The sequence below is a fragment of the Rhinopithecus bieti genome, unplaced genomic scaffold, assembly GCF_001698545.2.
Source record: "Rhinopithecus bieti isolate Rb0 unplaced genomic scaffold, ASM169854v2 scaffold_72501, whole genome shotgun sequence".
In the NCBI taxonomy this organism is placed as follows: domain Eukaryota; kingdom Metazoa; phylum Chordata; class Mammalia; order Primates; family Cercopithecidae; genus Rhinopithecus; species Rhinopithecus bieti.
This window is the reverse complement of record NW_016827507.1, coordinates 536,981-559,149: the sequence shown is the minus strand read 5'-3', so window position 1 is coordinate 559,149 and position 22,169 is coordinate 536,981. Positions and strand designations below refer to the sequence as shown.

The window sequence follows — 22,169 nt, the reverse complement described above, 5'->3', positions numbered from 1 at the left end:
TTTTTTTTTTTTTTTTTTTTTTTTTTTTTTTTTTTTTTTTTTTTTTTTTTTCACTTTGTAAACTTTTTTCTTCCCCGCTCTGTCACTCAGGCTGGAATGCACTGGCATGATCTCAGTTCAGTGCAACCTCCTCCTTCCAGGTTTAAGGAATTCTTGTGCCTCAGCCTCCGGAGTAGCTGAGATTACAGGCATGTGCCACCATGCTTGGCTGATTTTTGTATTTGTAGTAGAGATGGAGTTTCACCCTGTTTCTCAGGCTGATCTTGAACCCCTGGGCTCAAGCAGTCTGCCCACGTTGGCCTCCAAAAGAACTGGGATTACAGGTGTGAGCCACCACACCAAGCCTATCATTTTTTAAAATTAAAAACAAAGACATAAATACGCACATTTGCATAGACCTACCCAGGGTCAGGATCATTGAATAGGTGACAGGAATTTCTCAGCACCATTATGATATCATAGCTCCACCGCTGTACCTGCAGTCTGTTGTTGACTGAGACGTTGTTAGCACATGACTCTGTTCAGTGTGGTGGACTTTCAAATGCGAGCATGTTTTTTGCTTGAACTGTATCACAATATAGTGATGTTTATGGTTCGATTCATTCTGTGGAGAAAAGAGAAGCGACTTTATATTTATTGAGTAATGTGTTTCAGATACTATGCTAATGTTTTTGTATTTGATTTCAGTAGATCTTCACAGGCATCAACCCAGTCCTATACAATAAATATAGTTTCCTCCAGTTAATAGATGTAGAAACCAAGATGTAACTTTTTTATGAAGTATATTTACAATAGAAGATTATAGTCCCTGTGATCTTTTGGTCTTTGATATTTGATGTAAAGAACCAAACTTAAAGCATTTGCCCTATGAAATGCTGTGATCTGTCAAGGAGAGTGATATCAAAATGTGGCTGCGGGTAAACTGATAGATCACTAAGGGGAGCTAGCATTTGTTTAGAGCCTGCTCTAAATCAGGCATGGAATTTAATCTGTTACTTATATGTCTTGTTTTAATACAAATAACAACAGCAAGAGTTAATATACATGATGAAACTGAGGCTCAGAGAAGTAGATGACTAATCCCAAATGTAGACCCAGGCTTTTAAAGCTCATGGTCCTTCTACTTTAAGCTCTGATTATATATTTATATGATAGATGGCAAGCATTTGTTCTTTGGTTATTTATTCAGTCGGTGTTTATTGAATGTCCATTTTGTGCTAGGCATTATACTTGATGCTTGGAATACAAAGATTATTAAGATGGAGACTCTATCCTTGAAAAGCTTATTGGCTAGAAAGAAACAAATATAAATACTTTAAAACAGTGTAATATGCTAATTATTGTGAGAGGAGAAATTCATTGTTTTCATAAGAAGACTAAGCTAAATTCTGGTTGGGAATACTGCAGACATTTACCTGAGAAAGTGAAGGATAAGTAGTAGTCACCAGGTGACAAACAGGGAAGGGCAGTTCACAGATAAGGCTAGCAAGTCACAGAGGTATGGAACAGTAAGTTTTGTGTGGCAACTACACGTAATTGTGTAGGGCTGGAATATGTGGTGCACAGGAGCTGTGGGGAGAGGGGTGCAGGAGCAGTGAGGGCATGTTTCCTCCACAAGGAGCTGAGACAGTGCCATCGAAGAGTTACATGTAAAGCTATGATGTGTTTATACTTGGATTTAGAGAAATTAATTAGATGACAGTTGTGAAGGCTGGATTGGCAGATGGTGAGCCCAGAGGCAGAGACTAATTAAGATACTGGTATGTTATAAATTATAAGCCCTTGAAATATCAGGAAAGATTCACTAAAAGAAGCATCTTTTGTGACAGCCAATCTACCTTCTTTGAAGTGATCTTTTCTCTGCTACAGCTTGTCTTACCTGAAGGAGTACAGAGAACTGTATGAGAAGTGCTCACATGGACAAATGCAGAAGCCACTGCTAGATACTCTCGAATGTTCATTTAATCCTCAACATGTCAAATAAACATCTGTCCCTTTTAAAGAAGAAAACAGTGGCTCACACAATTAGATAACTTGCTTCAGATTGTACAGTTTACACAAAGGAGACAAACTTTGAACTGAGGTCTGACTGTAAGTATACATTAGTATCTTTTCCACTATAGCACTCTTAGCTTACACTAAATAGCTGCTCTGCTATAAATTGAAAGGAAGCAGCTGTATATAGCATGGGGTGAAGAAATGGTTCTGTGCACCATATTGGTTTACTGGGGCTACCATAATAAAATACTGTAGTCTTGTTGAGTCCCCTGTCCCGGGCTTGCAGATGGCTGCCTTCTCTCCCTGTCCTCACATGCACTTTTATCTGTGCACTCACATTTCTGGTGTCTCTTTTTGTATCCAAATTTTCTTTTCTTTGAAGGACACCAGTCAGATTGGATTAGAACCCACTCTAAAGGCCTCATTTCAATTTAAATCAGCTCTTTAAAGGCATTGTCTCCAAATACGGTCACAGTCTGAGGGACTGGATTTAGGGTTTCAATATATGAGTTTGAGAAGGCAGGGTACACAATCCAGCAGGTAAAACGCACATACGCTAACACCAGTTTAAGCACAACACTGCCTGTTTCAGAATTAGGAACCTGGTATGAACCAGTTAGGATAGCAGATTTTCAGATCATCCCCAGTGTCAAATAGTAGATATTAATGAGGAAATCATCACGGCCATCATCTTAGTCTTTCCTGAGTGCTTGGCATTGTTTCATCTACTTTACATAAATTGTCTCCCCTCTCTGCAGCCCCTTCGATATTGCTGAATTCCAGTTTAAAAATGTCATTCCCAGATTCAGAGAAGTGAAGCTCCTTATTCAAACTCACAAGGCCAAGCAGCAGCACAAAGAGATCACCTGGTGCCAGAACATTCTGTTTCGTTCTCTCTCCATTGCCTTTCAGCTCTCCTTTTGTCATGGTTTTGATTACAGTTGCTGGGACTAATTCCTGTTTATATTTCCCGTATACGGTATTCAAAAATCTAATGCTTTGTGATGCTTTAAAATCTCTTAGGAATTATGCTTCAATATGAACTAGAAGTTTTGCCTTCTCAAATTTGGACAACCTTAAGCAAATAGGGAATTTAATTTATATTAAATATACATATTAAAGTTGTAGGGCTTAGACTAGTGAAATTAAGAAATTTGTTTTTCCAGTTTTACATTAGATCCTTTCAGTGAATAGCATTTACTGCCACTGCCGTCCAGGAGCATCCAGTTTTCATATGCACTGGTAGGCAGTGCCATGTAGCACTTGATGTCTAATCAAACGTGTCTTGATTTTGACAGTTCAGGTTCCGTAAGATTCATTTCATACATAAATAGTTCTCTCAATTCAGAATTTGAAACTATGTGCTATGCTACAGTTATAGTCCGGTATTAGTGAGGAATTCTTCACTTGGCCTCCTTTTAGAGTACAAGGCTGTTCTGCAAATGTTCTTTGACATTTTGTGTGGTAGGAGAGAGCACAAAGCAGAGGTACAAGCTGCTCAGTCCCGTGTGGCAGCCACTAGACATGGAGCTGTGGACCCTTGACCCGTGGTTGGTCCAGATTGAGATGTGCTGGAAGTAAAACTCACACCACATTCCAGAGATTTCCTATGAAAAAAAGAATGTTAAAAAAATTATTAAAATTAATTTCACCTATTTCTTTTTACTTTTTTTACATGTGGCTACTGGAAAGGTCTCTATTAAACAGTGTCTTCTCTAGGCAGCACTGAGTTAAATGATTCTGGTTGTGTCTGTCTCTGCCATATACTCACTTAGGGGCAAGCAAGACAGTCCACAAGCCGCAGAGAGAGAACTGGAAAGCAGCACCTCCTATTCCTACTTTTTAAATGCCTATTTTAATGTTTTATATGTTATTTAAAATATAACTTAGTAATATTATAGTATGCATAAGCACATTACAGTTACAAGTTCAAAAACATTTTTATTTATGCCGATGTATTATCAGAAACGGAGACCAGTGCCACAGTGGTTAAGAGTCTGACAGACCTATGGTCAGACGCCAACTTTAACATTTACTGGCTCTGTGATTTGGGGTGAGTTATTTAACCTTTCGAAGCCTCCGTAGCCTCCGTTTATAAGATGTGTAACTGTTTCTACTTGTGAGAAAAGTGTAAAAAGCTTCTTGTTTAGAGGGCCGGCCTGAAGGCTGAAAGAGACAGAAAAGCATGCACTCTTTGTAAACTGTGTGGAGGGAAGTCTGTTGTCCACTCTGTTGTCTCTGCTTGAGGACTGGATGAGGTGCTTTGCATAGGGAGGTGGCACAGTGTGAGCCCGAGTTCCTGCCATCCTTCTACCGCTCTAAATTCCTTCTGCTTGCTGTTCCACACAAGAGTCGACTAGGAAGAGCAGATTCTGGGAAACCTGCAAGGACTGTGCGAGCAAATGTTTTATAGTGAGAGAGGAAACCTTGCAAAGGGACTCTTCCCCTGTGGATGGTCAGTGTCAGTATTTCCTGTACACTGAGAGTTGGGAAGGTCAACAGCCTTATCCCACCTGAAAACAAAATTGAATAAGACAGCAGGGTGGCCTGGCTGCCGTCGAGGATGATCTGTTGTATGGAAGGGATTCTTTCCATAGTGACTTTTAAACTCCTGAGGTCCTCATTATTATGACACTGTTATATTACAGAAACAAGTTTCTCTTTCGAAGTTTTACAAGTTGGGAATTTTTTCTCCCAGTTTTCAAATACCTTGTACTCAAATCAGAGTACAAATGAGAATTCCTGTAAAAAATGCAGTGTAGTTCCGCTACATTTCCCCATTGGTTTTTGTAATGACCTTGATAATGCTAACATTACAGTATAAAACAAAAGCATTGTTTGTATAACTTCACACATTTAATGAATAACAAGATTTTGACACAATTACTATGAAGAGAAATATAAACTATTCTTTACAATATGGGAATTATTCCAATACACATTGGCTCAAAAATCGTTGTTGATTACTTCCTGTGGATGCGCAGCTTCTGAATAGCTAGTGTAGTGAATCTAAGCGGATGGGTGATAATAGCCTCAGCCCTGAGAGCTCTTCCTCTGCCCCGGCATGCTTTGAATCTTCACAGATACCATTTCTGACTCCTGGAAACCCCTTGTAAATGTCTTTATTTTATTCTATACTAAGTGGAATTAGTTTACATTTGATGTCTTATTTACTATCCTAATAATTATCATAATATTTTTAGTCTGTGTTTCTGAGTAAGTATAAATTCTCCAAAGAACTATTTGGCTCCTATAGTGATGATCATTAACTAAATAAAACATAAAGGGTCTTGAAAAGTGCTAATAAAAATTGGGCATTATAAACTATCAACAAAAATACTTCTAACACAGTACTATTAGACATCAACCAAAACCAAGAGATATCAACCCAAATAACCCCATAAACCTGTAAATACTTAATTCTCAGGTAAGAAAAAAGCAAAGAGTAGAGACAATGGTGAAAAAGTGAAACCACAACCCTGTAAAGAAAAAAAATTCTTTGGTGATGCTTGTTAAAGCGCAGTAAGGCAGACTTTATTCAGGACTACTGCAATAGATACATGGACCACTGCAGTGGGACTGTGCAGTGGGGAAGAGAGACCAGGCTCCACTCTGCATCTAGCATGGACAAGTGGGAATTCATAGCCAAGAATACAGGCTGGGGTCAGGAGACAGAAAATTCCTGAGAGGAAATATCAGTGGTAGGGGGGATTTTGGCTGAACCGACCTAACAGGATTCTTGCCAGAGGCAGTCCAGATTGATCAGACATCCCCTCCCCTGGAGAGGATAAGGAACCCGATCAGATATTGGGGTGATCAGATACCATGGGTGGTGTGTTCTTGCTAAACTGACTCAGCAAGCTTCTTTTTTAAAACTGGATTTTACAAGGAGCTGCACAGATGGGCCTAGGAGAAGGATCAGGAGGCTGACTAAAGCTTAGCCAAGCAGAGAATCTTTGTCAGCTCTGACAGGGAAAAGGGAAGGAACATCCCAAGACTGAGTGTTAGCATGTGTAAGTATTGCTATTTATTATGGTTATTATATATTGACCATCTGCTGTAGTGTATCACACACACACACACACACACACACACACACAACCACCCTCTGATCTTAATTTTAACCTTAAAAGGTGGATATTATCCTCAATTTATTATTGAGAAAACTGAGACTCAAGAGTTTAAGTAGCCTGAGTGATACACTTAATGACATTATTGATTTCAGAGTCCATTTTCATTCCATTATACTAGTGAGTAGTACACATATCATTGACGTCTCACAATATGATTTCAGACGTTACATGGGCAGACTTCTTAAAAATTTTTAATGATTAGATTATAAAGTTATTGAAAGTGTGGTTAGCATATCAAACCCATGATTTTATGATTATTGCTATAATTCAGTGGTGGCAAGTTTATTTAAAGTAAAAGAAAATTAACATGGAGAGTTAATATGAAGTCACAAGCAGGATAGGTGTGTATGTAGATGGCAAGTATACTGCATATCCTGAGAGTTGTCCCTGAATGGCTGGGGTTTGGTGAATGCTACACTGAGCATTTGTGTCACCAGTCAGTGGACAACCTGAAGCACTGCTCATACTGAAAGTTTGATTAGATGAGTCCAAGAAGCAAGACTGAGCTTCTCACTAAGTTACAGTGTCCTACAAATTTAATGCCTTGATCATATTGAAAATAAGTTTTGTATCTTCATCAGGAATATTTCTGTAGAATTTAATAAAAAAGGAAAATGTTTCTCAAGATTCATTTACTTAACCAAGTTTGGAGGAATGAAATTTCTATTGCGTACTTACCAAGTGTAAGTTACTATGTATCCAGGTGCTGTCATACATATTGTGTCATTTTATTCCTAAGAACTTCTGTAGGATTGTCATTCCTTAATTTTACAAAAGAAGTTGACATTCATAGAATTTGAGCTTGACCAAAGTCACAAAGCTAATTAATATCAGTTAGTCCTCATACTCTGTTCTCTTCGAGACCAAGCTTACATTCTTTTGCCTAACTCAAAAGCAACTAGTAAGGGGGGAAAAAAATAGGTTCCTATAAATGTAGAGAAGACCACCACGTGGAATCTTCATGCATGATCTCCACAAGTGTATGACAACACGGTAGCAGGGCAAAGGCATGCTAGCGGCGATAAATCAATTGCCACTGTCACTTTCCTCTTTAATGTTCTTGAGAACACATGAGATTTATCACTGGGGAATTGTAGAATAATGGTAGTAAATGAAAACAAAGTCCACCGGGGAGATGTACTACATCATTTGGATTTAGCGCTGCCATCTGTTTAATAGCATTGAGAAGACTACAGCAGTACTTATGATCAACCATTCATAGCAATGACAGATGCTGCGAAGAGTGAACATACCAGGGAAACAGGTTCATTACTAAAATGTAGATTATGTGACAGGGTTTCTAAAAAGCACTTGTGTTGATGATCAAACCTCCAATTTTAAATCTGCACTATAGAATTTTAAGTCTGTAAGATAAAGACCTACTCAAAAGTCTTCCCATGTTTTATTCCTCATGTTTCATACATTCTTAAAATGTATTTATTGATTTTTAAAAAGAGTTTTGTTCTACAAATCTTGCATATATAGTCTCTTTTTAGTGGAGGAGAATAATAACTTTTGTATAATTTCTGACTTTTAAAATGAGGTAGCATGATTGTTAGAAAAAAAAAGACAGTGGCTATAAATCCACAAAAGCTTGGATTTGAGTGTGAGCTCTACTGCTTTCTTAGCTCTCTGATGTTGACTAGGTTGCTTCTTTGAGTCTTTTCTCATCTGTAAAATGATAACTATATTTGACTTACAACATTGTAATTAAGTGAGATAGCAGATGTAATATACATAATAGTTCAATAAATTTGCTATAGTAGCATGTAGTAGCTGCTTACCGTTGTAAGCATTTTATAGCCTTTTTAGCTACTTTTATTTTATTTTATTTTACTTTATTTTATTTTTTGCAGACAGAGTCTTACTCTGTCACCCAGACTAGAATACAGTGGCACCATCTTTGCTTACTGCAACCTCCACCTCCTAGGTTCAAGCGATTCTCCTGCCTCAGCCTCCCAAGTAGCTGGGACTACAGGAGTGCTCCACCACGCCCAGCTAATTTTTGTGTTTATAGTAGAGACAGGATTTCATCATGTTGGCCAGGCTGGTCTCAAACTCTTGACCTCAAGTGATCTGCCTGCCTCAGCCTCCCAAAGTTCTGGGATTACAGGCGTGAGCCACCACACCCAGCCAGTAGCTACTATTATTATTATTATACCATTTTATGGATGAGGAAATTGTGGCACAGAGACAGTGGAACTTCCCTGAACTCATGGAGAGTGAGTGCTGGAGCTGGCATGTGAACCCAGGCAATCTAAGCACTCTGCTATACTACGTCTCTATGTAACTGTTGTTATTATGAGTTTAAGTATTATATCCAGAAATTATTGTAGTCTTTTCTGAGAATGTCTCCAGTCAATGAAATCCCAACAAATGATCTAAATAAAATTATGCATGCCATTTTTATACCTTATTTGTGCCATAAAAAGTTGTTAAAGGCTCATTTAATTTAGATTGTTTAGAGTCCTAAACTGTGTCAGAAGCACAGATTTGAGGACAGAGCTCAAAGTTACTTGTTGCAGGTTGACTTGTAATGGAGAATGTCGGTGCCTGAATTCTCCAGAATCCATTCATACGTCATTGTTAGACTCACAACCTTAGAAACTGAAATAATACTCAGACATGGTGTGGATCATATTTTTTGCTTCTATTTGTCATCATGAAGGGATATGTTCCTTTTGGAAGGTAACTTATGAGTGTGCATCGAGAACCTTAAAAATATTTGTGACTTATGACCCAATATTTTTACAATAAGTGCCTGAACTTACAGTATAGCAGTGAGTGTCTGACACTATGAATATATTTAAGAACTCTTTAATTGAAAAGAGTAAGCAATTCCTGGAAGAGTTCTGAGAAAGAGGGGGGTAGGGGATAAATTCAGTTTCTCACTTAACTTGTTGAGTAGACAGTGATGTAGTTAATTTAAGTGGCAATGAGATTTAGGAAAAAGTTAATAAGTTCATTTGGGATGTGTTGAATTTAGGTTGTCCACAGAATTGTAACAAGTACATCAAATAATTGATATAAAAATAGTTTACATACTAATAAGTCATTATATCAATGGTAACTATATTTCTCTTCCAGTTTTCTTTGTAATTACAAAATGTATTATTATGGTTAGATTTTACCGCAATTTTAGTATGTAACTGAGTTGTAGTTTTATTTTTTGTATTCTCTTTCATTGGTGTCTTAAAGTGTGTGTACCTAGCGTTTTGACATGGTTAATCTCCCAGAAATTAGAGTAAGATAGTCAATTCCAAAGTGTATTAAACAAGATAGGGTGGAAATATTATATGATTAGGAGTCAGGCAGACCTGACCTTTCCACTTAGCAGCTGTGTATGTGATCTTTCACTAACCCTCAATTTCCCCATCTACAAAACAGAGTGAGAGAATATACTTAAACAGTTTAGTATAGAACCTGGCACATGGCACTCGGAATTTGTGATTGTGTTTTATTTTATGTGTCTGTCACTGCTGGGCATTTTGCTGCTGCTTAGTAAGTAGTACTGACTATGGGGAGATGATCATTGGCACCTTCATTATCACCAGGTGATAGATTGCTTCCAGCTCACCTCATATCTGCTCATTTTCTGTGCAGAGTATCACAAACCTAACTTGGAGCGCACTGCAAGTGTAAAGGCATACATGCTTTGCTTTTTTGTTGGTTGTTTCTTACTCTGATGCTTTTTTGTTCAGTGTTCTGTAAAGGACCAAAAAGTAGACATACACATTAGAAAGTAGGAAAATAATCATTAAAACATCCATGTATTTCCTTTATCTGCCATTTATAAGGATTGCTGTACCACGTGAAAATGAATTTATGTTGTTTGTAAGTTTATAAAATAGAAATATTTAATCCAATTGCAACCTTTTTGAAATGATTTATAGAAGGTATTGGATATAGTCTTAGACATTGCTAAATTTTAGAGACTTTGGAAATAAAAAATACATATAGGTATATAGCTCAATAAGACGTCTTACATAGAGGAAAAAACCCTATGCATATTGTCTTAGCCAAAGTAATATAATTAAAACAGTGTCTCAATTAAGGCTGCATAAAGATGTAGTAAATTAAAGTGTGACCACAGGCAAGTTATTTAACCTGTGCTCTAGAGTAAAATGGGGATGACAATAATAGTACTGACCTCCTAGGGTTGTAAATGTAAAGTTAAGCGAAATGGAAAGCATGTCATATATGGGAAGCATGTCACACATGTAAAGGCTATCAATAGCTATCATTAAAGTTCCACAGTTCTTTATCTAAAACTATCAAAGCTAAATATGTCTTACATTCCACTTTTTGGAATTTTGGGGAAACAATACGGGATATATACACATACCGTATGTTAGTACAGCTCCAGTGGAGCCCTGTGTGTGCTGCTCCAGGATAATGATTGCCCCTTGGATTCTTTGAAGTTTATGATCAGGGAACCTGATTACAAAGGAGTGTAAAGCGTATGTGGCAAGTTGAAAAAGAAGGGGGTTGCTTAAGGGAGGTGTGTGGCATTCAGCCTTGGCAGTTTCTAACCCCACCAAATATAGCAATATTGCTAGTGCTAGCAAGTTATTTTTAAATAGGATGGATTAAATAATTGATACAAGACTGTTTCTTCTATTAGAAGTCATCACTTTAGCAAGGCCTTTTTTTTTTTTTTTTTTTAATTGAGACAGGCTGGTATACAGTGGCATGATCTCCACCCACTGCAACCTCCACCTCCTAGGCTGAAGCTATTCTCCATCCTCAGCCTCCTGAGTAGCTGGACCACAGGCAAGAGACGGTGCCACTGTCACTTTACTCTTTGATGTTCATACTCAGCTCATTTTCGTACTTTTTTAGAAACGGGGTTTTGCCGTGTTCCCCAAGCTGGTCTTGAACTTTTGAGTGCAAAGCGATCTGTCCACCTCAGCCTCCCAAACTGCTGGGATTGCAGGTGTGAGCCACCACACCCGCTAGCAAGGCCCTTCCTGACTTGGCCCCAGTTCCTTCATCTCAGGTCACTCACTCATGTAATGTAACCTGATACTGAGTTTCTTGGTTATGGCTCATTTATACTTGTCCCAATTACCTATTAAAATGTAAAGTCTAACTTGTGAAAGTACATTGTCATCAAAATCTTCATGGCTCCTTACTTAATCTGACATATACCTTTTGAAGATATTGTGACTTTTAGAATTTTCTAAAACGGTGCAAATAGGACAATTTGCCTCTTTGTATTTTAGTTCTTTGCCAGATTACTTGCAACAGAGCTACCAGTTTCTTGGATCAGTAGTTATATCATCCAACAACCGTTGGTGATTCTCCTCACCTCACATCCCGTTCTTTAAGGCTTCTATGTTTCCACAGTGTGCTATGCTTGCTCTGTCCTCCAGCAGAACCTGCCGGACTGTTGAGAATCCATCTCCTTTTCATAAAGAGTCCCGCAGCAGCAGGGACCCTTTTGTACTCATGTTTATATCACCAGCACCTAATGCAGTACTGATCAGAAAGGTGATCTATGTGTGTTTTTCAGCTGAGTTGATAACATGTAAGTCTGCATCTGTTGTAAACATTTCTTTATTAGAAACACAGTAAGCAATCTGGTACCATTGTAAGTCTAATGTGAAGATTGATGTAGTCTTCAACTCAGGCTACAGAGAAGAGTCACCTATGCAGCCTTAAAAAAAAAAAGGGTGCCAAGAAAATCACCTGTTAGTTCTTAATCTGAGTCTTGGTGTAGCACAGCTATCTATAAATTCTTTAAACTCTACAGATAATTCTGATAAGCAGCCAAAGGTTGAGAACTACTCTTCTTGAGTAATAAGTACTATATAAATTAGATAATATGTGTAAAGCACTTTGCACAGTGCCTACCAGAGAGTTGCTAAGGAAATACTTGTTTCCTCCAAAATAAATTATTGGCGTTTTATAATGTCTTCCATTCATTCATTCCGCAGACAGCTATTGAGACCTGCGATGGGCCAAATTGTTCAAAAGTACCTTATTCCAAAGGGAAATTTGAAGTTTTCTGTTCAGAATTTGAAATTATGAATTCAAATAAAAGAAAATTGTAACTTTAAGAATGATAGAATACATAAGACACACTTCTAACAGAAGGCTTTTGCAGATCTTAAATCATCTTCTCAATGAAGCCTAATGTGCCCAATATGCTTAAAACTGTCACTCTTCAAATTTAAGCTCTGCGAGGGCAGGAATCTTCATCCTTTTTTGTTCATCAACACTTCTTAAGCACCTCAGATAGTAAGTTGTTGTTTAGTGGGTATATTCTAAACTGTCGTCAGTAATAGATCACCATTCTACCAGGCAAACCAGAAAGAGGTTTTTGTGCAGAAGAGCACAAAATCGTGCAGTGGTCCTGTTGACTTGGTGTGCGCTGGTAGTGGCCAGTTTTTCAGTGAGGCTGCGGCCTGCTATGCCTAGGAAGTAGGTGCACTGTCTACAGAAAGATCCTTAGAGAACATTTTGTGATGGACCTTAATACCAGGCTCAGGAGTTCCACAGATTTTTGTTTGTTTGCTCTGGTTTTTATCAATGAAGGTGCTCCCCATGCCGGTAACCCTCACAGTGGTCCAAGTGAAGGTCACCTTGCTTGTGGAGCACCCGGAGCCTGGCTGCTGCTTGCCCACCTCCATTCCAGTCCTGAGCTCTCATGTCTCCCTACTGCAGCCCATGTGATTGTTTCCATCTAATTACATGCTCTCGTAATACCCAGCAGTTTTCCATCATAACTGCAATTTTATATTGAAGTGATTATTTGATCAATGTCTGTCTTCTTTTTTAAATCGATTCACTGTCACCTCCCCCAGTGCCTGCCACAGTGCTGGAGCATACGTAGTGCTCAATAAATATTTATTGAATAAAATGTGGAGAGGTAGAATTTTACTTTACATCAGTAATTTTAAAATAAAGTAGGTATTCTTATCACAATTTCTTATCTGATCAAAGTACTGTAAGTATCATAGTTTAAATGCTTTTAATGCCGCATATTTGAAGAGTGAGCCTGTATAATTTGATATGCAGATTGATGTAAGTTAGTGTGCCACCAGATTCCCCAGGAACACTAAAAACCATTTGCTGCCCTAACATGGTGTCAAAGGAAGATGCTAAAAATCCCATAAATGAAAAGGGATAATTATTTCACATGTGGGGGCCGGGCGCGGTGGCTCAAGCCTGTAATCCCAGCACTTTGGGAGGCCGAGACGGGCGGATCGCGAGGTCAGGAGATCGAGACCATCCTGGCTAACACGGTGAAACCCCGTCGCTACTAAAAAAAATACAAAAAAAAAAACTAGCCGGACGAGGTGGCTGGCGCCTGTAGTCCCAGCTACTCGGGAGGCTGAGGCAGGAGAATGGCGTAAACCCGGGAGGCGGAGCTTGCAGTGAGCTGAGATCCGGCCACTGCACTCCAGCCTGGGCGACAGAGCAAGACTCCGTCTCAAAAAAAAAAAAAAAAAAATTATTTCACATGTGTAAATATTGCAGATCACAATCAGTATTTTCCTAAAGAGTAATGGATATGGCTTTGAAATCTAAATATCAAATATGTGTATCAGAAATCTCCTCAAAAAGATACCTTAGTATACCAGATGGAAGGACTGGCTGCAAAAACAAATGCAAGATTAACAAATAATCCAGAGAAATACTGTAACCAGGCTCATAACATGTTGATGGACCATTTCTAATGGTATGGGAAGAGCCAAGGAATCCAATACCGAAAGATTCCATGCCCGGACTCCCAGTGTAGTTGGACTTGGGGAATCAAAAACAGAAATACAAAAAAAAAATAGGCTTGGTCTTGGTCTTTCCCCAAAGTTGTTGTATATTTTTTGAACTTCTAAGCACCTATTTCATGTGCGGCAGCCTTCCCAGCCTCCCTGTCACTTGGTGGCCAATCTCTGACCCCTTTTCTACTCTCCAGACGTTCCCCGGAACCTCAGTCTGTGGTAACAGTTCTTCTTCTTCCACGTCCCCAGTATTTCAACCTGGTTTCTCGATGTTAGGTTCCATGGAAATTCTAAGAAGTAGTTTCAATACTTCATGCAAAGAATTGTCATTAAAACTACTTGTGATGTCTAGTGACAGTATCTATAATTGATAGTATTTTGTAAGTCATCCTTTGCCAGAAAAAATAAGTGATGAGGATCTGTTCCCTTGTGTCTCTTCATAAGAAATCTTGTTAGTGTTTCTGAGAAATTAATTGAAGTTTGAAATTAACTAACAAGCTACAGTAAAAATACTGAAGTTTGAGTCAAAAGCCATGTCCGAATGTGAATCCTGACTGTCATTTATTGTGTGACCTCGAGTGAGCCGCACAGTAAACCTTATGCTTAACTAATAAAGTGAGTAGGCAAATTAATGTTCACCTTCCTGAAAGTCAGATAAAATTATGAAGTGCAGAGTACTGAGCAAACAAAAGGAAACTGTTAGTTGTTGGTATTTTTTTAGGGTTGTGTCACCTAAGTTCCTTACTTTTTTTTATTTTTATTTTTTACTCTTGAAATACAGAATTTGATTTAGAAACTGTTTAAAGTGAAAAAAACCTTGTCAAGAAAGACCAAGTGGAAAATGGGTTCCCAATAAAATGGAATTTAGGGCAACAAAAGTCTAAAAGGCCGCAAAAGAGAAACAGCACCACCGTCGTTTGAACCATGGCTAGTTACTCGCATTTTTTGGCATCGTTGATCACTGAATCTGGGTTTCCTCTGAACTCCACACAGCACGCACTACACAACAATTTTATCATATGACACTTGCTTTCTACACGCATTTTCTGGCATTGTTGATCACTGAATCTGGGTTTCCTCTGAACTCCACACAGCACGAACTACACAACAATTTTATCATACGACACTTGCTTTCTACACTCATTTTAGGACAAGCTACCACCAGAAACTAATCAATACAAATACATCAGGGGCTGAACAATCTCAGTAGTGGGTGAGACACATTTTCCAGAATCCTGCAAATGAGGGAGAGTTAAGGAATGAAATATTTTAAATACTAGTAATTAATTTAGACACGATATTATATTTTCTGCAAAAGAAAATTAACATTTAGCCACGCACCAATACATTTTATCTCCAAAGAAACTAGTGCACTGGCAAAGTATTCAGATTACAGTGGAGAGCCTTGGACAGCAGATACCAAAAATACCCCAGCCTTGCAGATCCCAAGGTAACGATGGCTTTCACTGATCACTCCCTTTGCCAGAGGTCCAGAAAGAATTGCAGCATGGTCACCTGCCTGCTTCACTTCCAGCTCTAAGCAGCAAACTTCAAGGAGCCAAAGAGGAGTCCCCAGTGAGCAAGGGGAGCAGAGAAGAGAAACGTGGTCGATGTAAACCTAAAAGACAGTAAAATGGGATACAATCCCCATTCAAATCCCAGAGATGTGGGCAAGTCCCCAAAAGTAGTTGTTAGATTGAAAATCTGGGCACACCTCACTTCCCCAAAACCGTAATACATAGAAATTTTGGGGATAACTGGAAAAACAGAGAAATGCTTAATGAAAACCAAGCTCTTCAACTCGAACATCTCAGAACTGAAACACATCCTCTGTTATCCAGGAAACAATGCCTCTTGCTTTTTAGCAAGGACACAATTGACCAATGACACCAAATGACTTTACAGGACAACTTTTTAAATATTCATTTTAGACCAAAGCCTAGGCCTATGAGGCTTCAAGCAGCCCTGTAAGACCTGTGACAGCAGGTTCCAAAGGTTCCAAGGTCTGGCCCTTCCTTCCCAAACACAATGTCAAACACAGTATCTCCTGTCATGTTTATTTTATATTTTGAAACGTGGAAGCATATTTTAAATACTCTTAAGGCATTTATTTATTACAGCATTCTCTGATTTCACATTAGCTTAAAATTCAATTGAGCCTTTCCACTTCTCTACTGAGGTCACCGCCTCAGCATATGACATAACACCTTCTCCAGTACTCAGTGTGACCTGCATCCGCACAGTGAGCCCCACGGTCAGTCTCTTTGTGTCCCAGGTGAACCAACTAGACGTTAGTACTGCTCTGCTACAAAGTAAAAGCTCCTAATTCAAACTTATTGGAAAAGGAGTGAAATATCTGCAAAGTTCACTCTAAGAAGAGGCACTTTTTGCTTATGAAAAGAAACCATAAGCAAAGAAACCATATGAAAAGTCCTCTAAGCATAATAAAAGGGAGTATTTTACAGTTAAGCACATGATTTGAAGTGAAGAATTCAGATGTTGCTCTGCTGGTCCAGGCTGTTAATACCCTTCTTGCTCCTCCTGTGGGCCTCCTTCATCAGATATCACAAAGCCTTCATCTGTGGCATACGGAATGTCTGCAGTCCCCTGCAATACAGGGTCGTTTTCCCCCTCGTTCTCCTGGCAAATCAATTCGATGTTCCATAGCTTTCCAAAGTGGAAATCCCTCCCTTTCTCCAAGTCTTCAGCAGTAATTTTCAATACGTTGACTGCTGCATCAACTCAGCTGCCTGTCGTCCCTGTTGCGCACACCGGGTTTCTTTCACACCACGCCAGGGCCAGCCTTAGGAGCTGCAGCAGTTCACTGTGTTGAGATGGGCCTCTGGGGAGCTGCACTGCTAGAACTGAGAGGTTTCTTGGGTTTATTCAGAGCTGGAGCAATGAGAGAGGGAGCCACTGCAATTTCTTGACCTTGTCTGGCAGCCACAGGGTCATAGTCTTTTTCCACCATAGTTTGCATCAAAAAACTTCTTGAACCGCTGAACAAATTCAAAATTTTCCTGAAACTTTCCTTTTACTGATTTGTCCGCAGGAATTATTTTGTCAACACCTATCCTCTTAAAACCTACTTGTGGTATTTTGAAGTTCTGGATGCACCCATGTTCTAGCTTAGCTTAGAATTTCACTTTCTTCAAGGCAATGGAGCCGGGGAACAGCATGTCCATAAACTAACACTAGGCAGCCCCTGAGCACAACTCTTCAACTGCAGAGACGAATTGATCCAGACCAGCATGTCATGTCGCCTTAGGTTATCACTGGTCACTGACGTTGAGTACACGTTCACTGCCATCTTTGACTCTCGACAGAACCCTGTCCACTGCCCGCACCCAGCTCCAGTTCCAGGTCCTTACTTTTTAGGCAACAATGAATGTTTGCTGAATAGATTGTATGACCACAAAAGTAAGGATTCTGAGGAAAATTACTCATTTAAAAAGGACTTCTGCTTTCATATCATTAACAACAACTGTCCTTCATATGTGTATATAACACATTATTTCATTTAAACTTTACAACAGTCTTATGAAAGATTTTTTTTAACTTTTACAGATGAGAAATTGAATGAATTTTAAGCTGACAGAGAGTAAATGCTGAAGCCTAATTTCTGATACATGTTCGTTTGGCTTCAAAGCCTGGTTAACTATTCTATGGCATCTTCTAAAATGATTACAGTAAGATGGAGAAACCTGCTTGAAAATGAAAACCTGAGCCTATAAAAGTAAATATGGCATTGCACAGACCTCGCACACGGACGTCAGCACATGCTCTGTGAGCTGCACGCCCGGGCATTGCTGAGGCTTCCCGGAACAGTGGACTTGGGTGTGTTGGAGGAGGAAAGAGGCACAGTGGGAACTGAGGCAGTTCTCATAAGGCAAACATTATTCTCCTTGTCTCCTTTTTCTTGGAATCTAATAAAAATTCATAATTTTTTTTCAATTCTGTAGAACCATCTGCAACCCTTTAAGCAACTTTGTCGTAGGAAGAGTAGCAGGACATTGCTGTTTCTGTTAAAATAAGAAAATAAGGTTAGCTATCTCTATATCAGAAAAATACAGGGATACTCACACACCTTATTTCCAAATGCATTGCTCTATCTTTTAGGGCTGGGTTAAACTATGAATTCATCATAAATTCAATCAAATTAGATGTTTTATTTTTCTCTGATGCAAGGATGTAATCAGCTCCAAGCTCATGTGACAGTTTTCTGTAGTTACTAAGAATCCAGTCTGCTTCTGCCCTTCTCTTCCACACTCCTTCACCCTGGCTTCTATCCCAAGGCTCTTCTCATTCACAGTGGCTATTATACTTCCAGCTGCCAAGCTGAGGTTCAGTCAGGAAGCAGGGGAAGAGTGGAAAGCCACGCCTCCTAGGTGAGTTGGTCTTCTGTTAGGACAGTTCCTAGAAGCTTCACTCCATACATTTTGCTTCTATCTCATTGACTACTTCATCTGCAAAAGGATTGATATGTTATCACTAGTGCCCAATCCCTAGCATTATAAGGGATCTGTTGGTAAGAAAGAAGGTGAAGATGCATGTTAAACAGGCAACAATAAATGCCTCTTGGTTCTTCTAACATATAAATTAGGGATTTTTCTTTTAGATTTTTTCCTTTTACTGAGATATAATGTACATACAGCAAAAGCATAAATTTTATTTATCTGAAAAAAAAAATAGTTCAGTGCAAGTTAACATATGTATACACCCACGTAACCATGAGGAGAACTTTTCCAGCACCCCAGAAGTTTCTCTGGCTTTTTCTCTTAGATGTTGATTATCAGTTACCTTACCTCTCATCATCTCCTTTTGATTCTGAATTACATGGCTTTTTTTTACCCAAACATATCTCATATTATTCTGAGAATGTACTGATTGACAGTTAAATTAGATGGTAGTGAAAAGCAGGTGGTGTTGAAAAAATCTACACTTGGCTTTCAGAGTAACTAGACTTCTATCCTGATTCCATGCATTTCTAGCCATGTGACTTAGACAGTGTCTAAACTTTATGGCTCTGATTAGCTGCTTTCTTATTACTAACCCAGAATGAATGCTGTTGTTCTGCTTAGAATGATTTTTTTCTTCATCTTTGTCTGGCTTTTCTCTTAGTTGTCAGTTGAGGCATTTCTTCTTTCAGGAATCTTCCCATGTCCCGCAAAACTGGTTCAGGTATCCCACCTCCGTGTTCCTGCAGAACTCTGGGTTTCTCGGTATCATCGTGTTCTATTTCCCTGTTGACACTTGTCGCACTTGTGCACTAGACTCAACATGGTTTATCACAAAGGCCGAATCTTGTTTGCTGCTGCATTCCAAGGCCCAGCACATAGTGGGTGCTCTGTAAATATCTGCTGAACAGATGTTGAATGAAAAAGATGGTCTCTGAACCTTCTAAATTCATACTAAGACTATTTCACAAAACACAGTAGACATGGTGAGAGCTTGTTTTCTTAAATGGCAGAAAAGTGTTGTTTTTAAACCTAAATTTATGAAATAGACATAACAGCTTTATTGCAACTTTATTTTAAAGATGAAAGATAAATTTTGTTAAATACATGGCTTATAATAGGTATTTCGTAAGTGGTATCTATTGTTAGTGTGATGTTAAATTTTATTTGCATGTCTTTGTGTCTCGTGTGACTGTGAACTCATTGTCTCCACATGCCCATCACCTGGCATCAGATAGTAGTAGTTGCAATAGGTCCATCTCTAAATCAGTCTTGCCAGAAACTTCCAGGGCACACGCTTCCTTGTTGCTTGCTCTGAGTAATCTATCTTCCTGAGTCTTCTTTCACAGAAGGTGGTACTCAAGCTTTGTGGAGAATAAAATAAGAGAAAAAGGATTCTGAGTGTCTCATGAGAGATTAAGGTCAAACACAAAGCAAGAACTTTCTGGCAGACCTGTTTGAGGGTATTACTGTGACAGGTTATTCAGGTTTCATCCCTAGAAGTCTTTGAAAGTGGAGAGATAATCATTTCTCTCAGATGATTAAGACAGGTTAGCCTGAAGGCCGGTAGATGGGCCACGTGGCCTCTGAAGGTCGGTTTCTTCCCTTTGATTCAGCCAAGGACCAGTAAGTTCCTGCGCTTTGTAGTGGAGATAAAGTTTAGAAGGTATTTCACAGTAGAAAAGGGAAAGGACCAGCTGTAAAAGACAAAGTTCGTGTCTCCAATTCTCTGGCAAACCTGTGTTAGCATTTGAAATCCTTTTATTTGACAAAGTCATTGTTATATCTGAGTTTTTGCAAAGTTAATTACAATAGGGTTAAGGATAGTAGTCACCATTTATTTTGTACTGACTAAATGGCAGGCCAGTGACTAGTGTTTTGTGTGGGTGAACTCATTTCATTATTACTCATTCATTATCAGCCTGGCTGTAAGACAGCTACAGCAGACACTTGTTGAGCAGAAAGTATAAGCCAGATTCCTTCATTCATTCCTTCTATCAGTGTCTTTATTGAGCACCTTTTATGTCTGAAACACTTTAGAAGCTGGAACTCAAAAGATTTAGCTGCCTGCCCAATCTTACCCTGCTTCTAAGTGGAAGAAGAGGATTCAAAACTCGGAGAGCCTTTAATCCATTCTCTGGGCTCTTAATCATTACAGCATGCTAGGTCTCCCTAATAATAATGGACTTTGTTCATAAAATGCTTTCACATACAATCATAGTTGATCCTATAGCAGCCAGTGAAATAGCTAGAATGTGAGATGGAGAGGCATTGGATTGAGGTGCAAAGAAATACTGAAGTTATCGATTGGGACATCTAGAATACTGTAGGACTGTTAGAACCCACGTTCTATGTCTGAGCTTGAATACTTCACCTGATAGGAAAGCAAATGCTCTAACCCCAGTGTACTCAGTAACTCCTGTCAGGCTTCTGACTATTTCATGGCAGCAGACTCCACCCAGGTAGTAACTTCTGGAAGATTACAGAAAAGGCCAAGACAATGGGCAGAAACACCTCCGGAGGGGAAATATTCTGCTGCTGGACCCTGTTAGGAGATGGTTTATGATGGGAGCGAAGAGATGAGAGACAAGCCACCAGCATTTACAGCGACATGCCTGGGGACGGGGAGGGAGTAAGGAATGTCTGGTAGGAAGGCTAGAAAACCTCCTGGAAGAGAACCTGGAGCAAGTAATTGCCTATGGAGTCCCACCTGAGCTTTATGGAGCATCAATGCCTGTGCTTTCCTGAGGAAGGAGCCCTTGGGTCTGGAATTCCTGTGGTGGTCTGGGTTTCAGCAGACTGACTCCCTGGGGATTATCTGGGTAGTGTAATATTGCTAATTTTGATAACATAAAACCTTGGTGTCAGAGAAATTAAGAAGAGCATTGTTGTATTTACACAGACCTTTGTTCTAATCCTGGCTTCACCACTTACCAGCTGTGTGATTTTAAGTAAGTTTCTTACCAGCTGTGTGATTTTAAGTAAGTTTCTTAATTTACCAAACCTGCTTTTTTTTTTTCTGTTTTGTGAAATGGGGTAATATCTACCCGCAATGAGTTATAAAGTTTAATATATGTATGTATGTATGTATGTATGTATGTATGTATACAGATGTGTTGCTTAACAATAGGGATACATTCTGAGAAATGCATCCTTAGGTAATTTCATCATTGGGGGAACATCGTAGAGTGACTTACTACCCAGATGGGATAGCCTAATACACACCTAGGCTGAATGATACAGCCTCTTGCTTCTAGGCTACAGACCTGGACAGCATGTCATTGCACTGAATACTGTGGGCAGTGGCAATGGTGCTCAGTATCTGTGTATCTAAACTATCTAAACGTAGAAAAGATACAGTAAAAATATGGTATACAAAAAGATGGTACACCCGTATAAGGCACTTACCATGAATGGAGCTTGAAGGACTGGAAGTTGCCGTGGGTGAGTCAGTGAGTGGGTGGTGAGTGACTGTGAAGGCCTGGGACATTGCTGTGCACTATTGTAGACTTCATAGACATTGTATGCATAGGCTACACTGCATGTATTAAAAAGCGTTTTTCGGCCAGGTGCAGTGGCTCACGCCTGTAATCCCAGCACTTTGGGAGGCCAAGGCGGGCGGATTGCCTGAGGTCAGGAGTTCAAGACCAGTCTGGCCAACATGGTGAAACCCCATCTCTACTAAAAATACAAAAAAATTAGCCAAGTGTGGTGGCGTGTACCTGTAATCTCAGCTATTCAGGAGGCTGAAGTAGGGGAATTGCTTGAACTGGGGAGGTGAAGGTTGCGGTGAGCCAAGATCGCGACACTGCACTCCAGCCTGGGCAACAGAGCGAGACTCCATCCCAAAAAAA

General features: G+C 39.3%; 1 protein-coding gene and 1 pseudogene across 6 annotated transcripts in view; one reads left to right on the top strand and one right to left on the bottom strand.

Moving 5' to 3' along the window:
• Nucleotides 1-22,169, top strand: part of KHDRBS3 (KH RNA binding domain containing, signal transduction associated 3) — a 200,792-nt gene that overhangs the window by 153,351 nt on the left and 25,272 nt on the right. The window contains exon 8 of one of the 6 annotated variants that reach the window (XR_001883780.1): nt 1,870-2,091. The exons of the other annotated variants lie outside the window; for them this stretch is intronic. The gene's annotated coding sequence lies outside the window, so the exon portion shown is untranslated. The remainder of the gene's footprint in view (nt 1-1,869; nt 2,092-22,169) is intronic. 6 annotated transcript variants of the gene reach the window in all.
• LOC108523287 (microtubule-associated protein RP/EB family member 1 pseudogene) lies at nt 16,379-17,168 on the bottom strand (annotated as a pseudogene).